The 9,463-nt window shown below is 48.7% G+C and overlaps 1 non-coding gene across 1 annotated transcript; it reads right to left on the bottom strand.

Annotated features, from left to right (window-relative positions):
• Positions 1–9,040: 9,040 nt before the first annotated feature.
• LOC127058669 (U2 spliceosomal RNA) lies at positions 9,041–9,235 on the bottom strand. Its single transcript, XR_007776420.1, has one exon. It is a non-coding gene; the product is annotated as a U2 spliceosomal RNA (small nuclear RNA).
• Between the last annotated feature and the right edge of the window lie 228 nt (positions 9,236–9,463).

A 9,463-nucleotide genomic window follows, 5' to 3' on the forward strand; every position in this document is an offset into this window, starting at 1 on the left:
TAAGCAGATTGTGTATTGTATTGTTGAAGAGGAGCCCCAAGCATCCAAACAGGGAATTGTAACTTCAACCTTCAGAGTAAGAGCCAGAGGTGCAACCTGACTCTGCTTGGGGCGGCAAAATACATAACGCCGCCCCTGGTCAGGGAATTGCCCACATTGAGCACACGGTGAGAGCTGTGTGATCGGAACTGTCCATTGGCACCACCGTGCACTGGGCTGTCGACATGCTCTCCTTCATGTAAATCCAGTCAATGTGACTCCTGGCCTGTCCCTGAAGAAAGATGTACCCCCTCTGTGGCTCTAAGCTGACTTCACTACAGACCTGTGCCAGGTAGTGCTCATTGTAAAAATATTTCTTCTGGCAGTTGGGAAAACACCAACAACAAACAGTCCAGAGGAAGGGAACCAGTTCCTTCCATTTCTTAATTGGGGACCATACACACTAATATAGCCCTAACCAGTGCCACAGAGCACAAAGCCCACCAGTAATGTCCTCCCTGGTCAGAGCTCCAGCACCTTCTGTACTTGCACTGCGAATGTGAAGAACAAGACTCCAACCCCATCATTCTTCCCTGGCCTGGAAGATCAAAGAGACAGGCCCTTCTTCCAATCACCCTCTGCCTATCAATCTACCCTAAACTCATGAACGTGTATTTCCTGAACACCCACCATGCCCAAGTCCAACTGTTCCAAGGCACCGAACATCAAACATCTCTTCCTGGGCCCCCAAATCCCTGCTATCTTCCACATGGCCACTTTTACAGATGCCCCTTCCCTGGTACTGCCCTTGCTCAGCAGCCCTGTGGCACCATTCCTGAGGGTCTCCCTACCTCACTGGCTTCCTGCCATGTTGGGAAAGACAGCTCTCATCCTAAAAGGTCAGGTGGGCCAACCAGATGCAGAAGCCCACACCATGTTTTCCTACTACAGAGCCCAAGATCAGAGATTCACCTTGGGTGCAGATACTATTGTGCACCCAGAGAGCAAGCCATCACTGTGCAAAGAGGGATGAAAGGGCCTACCAAATTCTGGGATTGAACCAGGAACCTTTAGATTTTCAGTCTAATACTCTCTCAATTAAGCTACTTTAGAAGCTGTTCAGCACTATTTTGGCCTCCTGCTTCTCTGTCTGGATGTTTTTGCAGCAGTTGCACACAAAAAGAACGTCATTGGGAGCGGCCCATGAAGACAAGACTCACTTTTGCCTGCCTTGCTCAGCTTGACTTACTTCCTCATCCCGTTCCTGCCTGAGTTCCCAGGTTGACCTGTGGGCAGAAGGCGATTGGAGCCAGTGGCGCAGGGAGAAAATGAGCTGGCGGTGAGAGTCTGGTAACCACTTGCTGCCCCACCCTGTTGTCCTGGATTCCCCCACTGGGTGTCATTTAGGGAGGGAAGTGGGGCTTCTGCTTCCCCTCCCCAATTTTCACATGGCAGAGGAGTGCAAACAGGAAAACGAACGGCTGCTCCACACCCCCACCTAGTGCCCTTAGCTGTGGTGAGTAAGAAGTGGCTGTTGGCTGACAGAGCCTGTCCCCCAGGAGCTGAAACAGCAGCTGCCGCCTCCCCCTCAGCTCCAGGCTGTGGGAAATGCTCATTGCCTGGCTGCATGGGTGGACGCTGCTCTGTGCTCTGGAGAGCATCTGTATTGCTCTGTCAACCTCCCATCTTCACTGCGCCAGCCTGGTAAGGTCCCAAGTGCCCCCTCCTTTTCTTCCCCTGTTAGTGCTGCAGCCCCATAGCACCCGTGGATTTGCTGACTAGGCTCCTTTCACACTCTCTATAGAGCAGCAACCAGGGTTATGGCTGATCTATGGGACATGGGGCACTAGGTGAGTGGCAGAAGCTTCAGGTGCTGAGAGTTTGCCTGACACCTCAGGGACACAGTGTGAGGTGGTGTCCCAGGCATCTTCATGAAAGGAGAAGAACAGGATTTACTTGGCTCTGGTCTACACTATGAGTTTAGGTTGAATTTAGCAGTGTTATATCGATTTAACCCTGCACCCATCTACATGACTAAGCCATTTTTGTCAACTTAAAGGGCTCTTAAAATCGATTTCTGTACTCCTCCTCAATGAGGGGATTAGCACTGAAATCGACATCGCCGGGTCGAAATTGGGATAGTGTGGACGCAATTTGATGGTATTGGCTTCTGGGAGCTATCCCAGAGTGCTCCATTGTGACTGCTCTGGACAGCGCTCTCAACTCAGATGCACTGGTCAGTAGACTGGAGAAGCCCCATGAACTTTTGAATTTCATTTCCTGTTTGGCCAGCGTGGCAAGCTGATCAGTACAGGTGACCGTGTGGAGCTCATCAGCAGAGGTGAGGGTGGAGTCCCAGAATCACAAAAGAGCTCCAACATGGACCAAACGGGAGATACTGGATCTGACTGCTGCATGGGGAGACGAATCCGTGCTATCAGAACTCCGCTCTAAAGATGAAATGCCAAAATATTTGACAAAATCTCCAAGGGTATGAAGGACAGAAGCTATAACAGGGACCCACAGCAGCACCGCATGAAACTTAAGGAGCTCAGGCAAGACTACCAAAACAGGCAAACAGACGCTCTGGGTCAGACCCCCAAATAAGCCGCTTCTATGATGAGCTGCATGCAATTCTAGGGGGTGCCCCCGCCACTACCCCACCCCTTTTCATGGACTCCTGCAAGAGGGGAGTCTCACGCAACACGGATGAGAATTTTGGGGATGAGGAAAATGAGGAGGGGGAGAAGGAAGGTAGTGCACAGCAGGAAAGCGGAGGAAGCGTTCTCCCCAACAGTCAGGAACTATTTATCACCCTGGAGACAATACTCGTCCCAGCGTGAGTTCCTGGACCTTGATGGTGGAGAAGGCACCTCTGGTGAGTGTACTTTTGTAAATAAAAGCTACTGGAATGCATTCAAGCAACATCCATTCTTTATGTTTCTGTGTTATCCTCAGGATAGCGATATCATCCATGGTCACCTGGTTGAAATAGGGAAATTTTATTACAGGGACATTCAGAGGCAAAATGCAACCTTGTACTGAAAGCATATGTGTTATGCAATGTTAACAGCTTGGTTCACCATGAAAGAGTCTGCCCATTGTTCTTTAAAAATATGTCTTTTTAAATACTACACTCCCTTTTTTTCCCCCTGCAGCTGCAAATGTTTCAATGCTCCCCCTATCATCTTTGTCCCAGAGGCTAGCACAGATAAGAAGGCAAAAAAACCACACTCTTTTAAAACGGGTTGGGTTGCAGAAGCCCCTTTGGGACTGTCACCTGCTGTGCCTGCCTCTGAGTCTGTTTTCCCTGCCAGCTTGGGATTTCAGTACCTAGCCTATTTGAGCCAGACATACTTCCCTGCTGCAAACACAGATCCAAGTCTGAACCTCGTCCCCCACAAGCTGCAGGCTTAGCTGAAAACAGCTTAAGAAGTGCTGCCCTCTCTGGCACTGAGCTACCCAGCTCCCAATGGGGTCTAAACCCCAAATCCATCCCTTTTACCCTGTATAAGCTGTAAAATCCTGTGACCAGGGCAGCGCCTAGCAGCCTGCACATCTGCCTGCCAGCGCGAGAGCTCGTAAGGCACTAATCTGGATAATGGCGGCTGGATGCCAGGAGACTGAAAAGTCAGCAGAGTGATGCAGTGGAAGTGTGCTGGGCCCATAACCCAAAAGTTACTGGATCAAAACCCTCCTCTGCTGCTTGAGTGCTTGTTTCTTAGCCCTTTAGGCCTTCGAGTGAGGCAGTGACTAGCAGAGCACCACGAGGCAAGAGGTGACTGAGGTGAGGTGATGGCCTGCCAGGGAGCTCTCTGGCTGCCTGGGCGGGGTGAGGGCCTCCTGTCCTGGAATGAGGCTGCGGTGCCTCCTGGTCCCCTTTTCCCACCCACACCGGCAGGCGGCTGCTGTGGGAGAGCACAAGGGAGGCTCTCGAAATGCTAGGCAGCGCTGTGTGTCTGTCAGAGGAAAGAGCCGGTGCTCCCAACTCGACCTGCCATTGACTCATGTGGCTCTGCACGCCATCAGCTGGGGCGGGCCAAGCTGTGGACGTGACTCAGGCTTGGGCAGCATGGCTGCACTTTCCTGATGAGGCATGAGGCAGGTCAATAGCTTTGCACGGCCTACAGGGAAGTGGGAGGGAGGCATCTTTGAGCCGGCGTTTCTAGTCAGTTTCTCCCTTGCCACTTGGGTGGAGGCTGGAGGGGAGCAAAACTTTCCTGGCTGAAAGTTTGGTGCTTGTCCTTGAGGATTAAGCCTAAGCCTCCAGCATGGCTGCTGGGAGATGGGTTTCTGAATGACATCCAGCCCGCTCTTCAGGCCACCAGCTGAAAGAGGGGTGGTTTTGAGGTGACAAAAGGGGGACTTTGAGGCTCCCAGCAGGTCTTGTGGAGCAAGAGAATAACATACACTTATAGCCAACCCTGGGTGGGCTCAAACCGCCATCCTTTTGGTTAACAACCAAAAGTACATACTCAATGCACCACAGAGACACATATGGCTGAGGCTCTCTTGAGTGCCAAAGTCATCGGTGGTCACAGTGCCAAGAGTGCAACCTGTGAGGTAGGAGTGGCTGATGCCTTCAGAGGAGATCCCAGAAGTTTATAAGGGAGAGAGACTCCTAAATGCCCTTAGTAACAAGGGTTTGGGGTTCACTGAGGCCAGTAAGGGGGTTACCATGTCAGCCCTATAACCCTGGGTGTCAGGTTGCAGTGCAGCTTTGATCTAGAGCTCAGATCCCAACAACCAACCAGCAGCCCACAGCCTCCCCCTGGGTCTGCCCCACCTGGTTCCTCCTTACAGGCCGACCTTACCCCCCTTCCAGCCCTGGATTTGCCCCCTAATCATCCTACTGCCACTCAGAGCCACAGACGTGGAGGTGCTGAAGGAGGGAGGGGTGACTCTAGAGTGGGGTTCTTCTCTAAAGATAGCTGGCAGAAAGGTGATGCTCAGCTCTGTCAGCAACCTGCCCAGTGGCCTCACACCAGGGGATGCAGACATTTCTGTAAGGCACATTAAGGGGCCATTTGGCTTTGAAGCAAATGCAATGAATGTGCATTTATGAGAGGGAATTTCCATCTTTTTACTAGTTGTTCATCAGTGGCCTAATGGCTAAGGCATCAGCTTCTGAAGCCAGAAATTGTGGGGTCAAGTCCCATCTAGGGTGAATGCTACTTTCTTCCTGTATATTGCAAGGAAACCTTGGTCTTCCTTTCACCAAGGAAGCTGGGAGATGTTTGAGCACAAAGTCCTGGATCTTGGTAACAATCACCAAGGATATTAGGAGGCTCAGTCTGGTAATGTAATGGATGCAACCACACACCCCCATCCCAGGGCAGTCCCATCTGAGACCCAGGATCCATGGAGCAACATTCCCCTCCTGCCCTGACAGGTGGGCTGTGCAGATGATGGTGGAGGGCAGCAGGAGGGGAGGTTGCACTAGCGCTGCCTGGGCTGTATCTGCACCAAGGATAAATGGAGGGGGTCATGCAACCTGTGCCTGACATTCCACAGCACCACATTCACTCCAGGAAGAAGTTAAATGCTACACCAAGGGTGGTGAATTCCCATGTGAGCACACAGGGCCCCTGCACACACATCAACTGCAACAAAAAAGACACAAACTGCACACAGAGGAGACAGCTGGTGTTGCTTTTATTTCCAAAGGTACTGACATGTGATCTCGCTTCTTTTATCCACGAGCAAAAACGCAATGGAGGAGAATCTCACATCCCTGAGCTGCCAGGTGACCGTGGCAGGAAGAAAACGCACTGCAATGAAATTTAAAAAACACTCATAAACAATTTAACAATGAGAAGTAATTAAATAAAAAAGTCCAATCGATACACATGCTGGTGGCTTCTTCCCACCTCAGAGAGTGAGGGGCAGGGAGTGTGTGAAAGGCAGGTGGTTAAGTCTGAGGGAGCATATTCATATTTCAAACAAGTTAAACAAATTATAGCAGCCAGCTACAAAATACTCCACTTGGTAACATCAATACAGAATATATCAATCTACAAGCAATACAGCCATACACAGCTAAGACAGAGTGTCCACTTAATACTAGAGTTCCCACGACCAAATAGCTGGAAGTGCCTTCACAGTCAATGCTAAATGAAATAATATTGTGCAGAACCAAGAGCAGCCCTGCTGTGCCGTTAGGAAGGCCTGCAGGAAACACAGTAAGTCAATCTATGATTCTGTGCTTCTGCTTAGTAGTTACCAAGTGTGATCAATGAAAGGGGTGGGGGCGGGTAGCTCCCTTTTTTGGACACCCAGCCAGTAGCTATAAAATCCCTCTGAGGCCTTGTCTACACTATGACTTTAGGTTGAATTTAGCAACCTTACCTCGATTTAACCCTAGACCCATGCACACGACGAAGCCCTTTTTTTCAACTTAAAGGGCTCTTTAAATCGATTTCTTTACTCCACCTCCAACGAGGGGATTAGCACTGAAATCGGCCTTGCCGGGTCATATTTAGGGTAGTGTGGATGCAACTCAACGGTATTGGCCTCCAGCAGCTATCTCAGAGTGCTCCATTGTGACCATCGGGACAGATGCACTGGCCAGGTAGACAGGAAAAGGGTTGCAAACTTTTGAATTTTATTTCCTGTTTGGCCAGCGTGGCAAGCTGATCAGCACAGGTGACCATGCAGAGCTCATCAGCATGATGTGCACATTGCTGGGGCACATTGCCCGGCCCGTACTTTGTGAGAAGTCTATGACCATGTCTATGTCCTCATCACGCTCGTCACCGCACTGCTGTCGCCTCCTTGTCTGGTTTTGCTTTTGCAGCTTCTGGTTCTGTGCTGAAAAAAGGCAGGAAACAATTGTCTGCCCTTGCGCTGATGGAGGGAGGGGAGACTGATGGCATGGCTTACAGTGAATTAAAATTAGCAAAAGGGGTGGCTTTGCATCAAGGAGAAACACAAACAACTGTCACACAGAATGGCCCCCTTGAGGATTGAACTCAAAACCCTGGGTTTAGCAGGCCGTTGATTTCACAAAACCAATCAAGTCAATTTCTTGTTTTGATCTATCTAGCTTTTATATCTTTGGCTGAGAGCAAACAGTGCAGTACAACTACTAGCCATTGTCATCTCCTGGCTGCTTGGCAGAAGATGGGAATGATCTGGTTGAGTCACTCCCATGTCTGCCCAGGTGACCCAACTGACCTCCCTGAGATCAGCTAAAAGAGCACCTAGGAGTACAGTAATAATGACTACCAATCATAATGCATTTTCTGCCACCAAAAGCCAATAAGCTGCTGCTGTGTAGCAATGCAGTCCCATGTCTGCCAGAACCCAGGAGACATATGGTGACGGTGAGCTGAGCGGGCTCCATGCTTCCCGAGGTATGGCATCTGCTCAGGTAACCCAGGAAAAAAGGCGTGAAATGATTGTCTGCGGTTGCTTTCAAGGAGAGAGGGAGAGGGGAGTCTGATGACATGTACCCAGAATCACCCGCGACACTGTTTTTGCCCCATCAGGCATTGGGATCTCAACCTGGAATGCCAATGGGCAGCAGAGACTGTAAGAACTGTGGGATAGCTACGCACAGCTATCCACATTGCAATGCTCTGGAAGTCGACGCTGGCTTCGGTACTGTGGATGCAGTCCACCGACTTAATGCACTTTGAGCACTTTGTGTTGGGGGACACACAACGAACTGTATAAAAACAATTTCTAAAAAAATGACTTGTATAAATTTGACCTAATTTCATAGTGTCAATATACCCCAAGGCACTTGATCACAGCCTTGGATTGGCTAAGAAACTACTTATACTTTGGGCTGATCTACACTGAGGGGGACAGAGTTAATGTAAGATACACAACTTCAGCTATAGGAATAGTGTAACTAAACTTGATATACCTTATTTTGACTTATCTCCTGTCTTCACAACACAGGATTGATAACTGTGGTTCCCCCATTCACTTCACTTCACTTCACCCTCTTATTCTAGAAAAGTTCTAGAGTCAACAGAAACATATTTGGGAATTGATTTATTGACAAGACACAATAAACCAAAGCCTAATAAACCAATTATTACCTACTAAGCTAGTGGGAATATAGCCTTTGATCTAAGCTCTAAAAAGGCAAAAAGCAATGCTGACACCCTTGGATGTTGCACAGCTCCTCTTCCCCCACTGCTTTCTACTTTGCCATGATGAGCTCCCAGACATGCACCAAACACCATTCACATGACTTTGAGAACTAGCTAACTAAGTGAGGATCATTTCCCTGAAATGACTCCAATAGAGGAATTCAAAGCAAGAACCATTAACACAGAATTCTGTTCAAAGACAGAGAAGTCTTTCAGCCTCCTTCATCTCGCTGGTTCCTCTCATTCCTTCTGTTCAAAGACAGTTCCCTGTACACTCCTAGTTTGCACAAACCCACTTACTGATCTGTGACTAGCAATCTCTCACTGTTAACTCTTACAGCAAACCAGGGCATAGAAAGCCTATGCAAATGCTAAGCCCCTATGCTCTTTTCTGCTCCTTTCCCACAGAACTACCTCAAACGTACGGTCAATGGCATCAAATCAATTCCTTGCCATGGTAAGGCCTCGGGCATTGGTGCACCCCAGTCCCTCTGAGGTGATCGGCTGGTTCTTTCCGGTCTTAAACTCTAGGAATGTGACTCAAAGGGCCCCGACTTTCCTCCTCGTCGGGGCACAACATTTACAGAGACTGTTCTCTAAGTTAAAACGGTGGCGTTTTCCCAATGGGAAAGGGATGGAAAATTTCTCTTCCGTGGGGAGACGAGGGGAAGAACGATCCAAACCATGCAATTAATGCTGGAAGGTATACCAAGGAGAGCAATTTAAGAACCGACACAGAATAGACTAAGAAAGGAGCTGTTTAACTGACCTACAAAGAACGAGAAAGTAAAATCTGCAAGAGCAGCCTTTCAACTCAGAGGCCTAATAATAAGATGTAACTAATAACTGACCAAAAATTTACAAATGACTCAAAACCATACTCAGTACAAACCAAACAGGAACACAGACAACACCACTTTTCTTCGCTGCTCTTCAGCCATGATATTCTCCCGATAGGGAGGTCCACCATTCCTAGAGGTTCAGTGCCACAATAACAGGACAATGTGCGCACTGGGTGGAGGAAGCTGCTACTCCACGTCCCTATTCCAAAAATCAGTTTAATAGCTAGTCCTGAGATAGAGGAAGTATCTGTTATTAAAGTGATAAGAACAGATTTAACATTTTGATTTCAGCCAATGTTAAAATGATCTAATATACAGGTTAATAAAAACATTTCTAGTCCTCTGCATAGAATTCTTAAATTATGCAAAAATAGCAAGTTTGGTTTAAAAAGTCATAAAAGGCACGTCATCCTGAATCTGACACTTGGTGAAATCTAAGTCTAGAGCACACAACTGATTTGGGGGTTGTGCCCTGCTTCTTAACAGGCTGCCCTGAGGTTGCCACTCACAGTCACGAGCTACTCCAGACAGCTTGAG

This window comes from Gopherus flavomarginatus, chromosome 9 (genome assembly GCF_025201925.1).
Source record: "Gopherus flavomarginatus isolate rGopFla2 chromosome 9, rGopFla2.mat.asm, whole genome shotgun sequence".
NCBI classification, from domain to species: domain Eukaryota; kingdom Metazoa; phylum Chordata; order Testudines; family Testudinidae; genus Gopherus; species Gopherus flavomarginatus.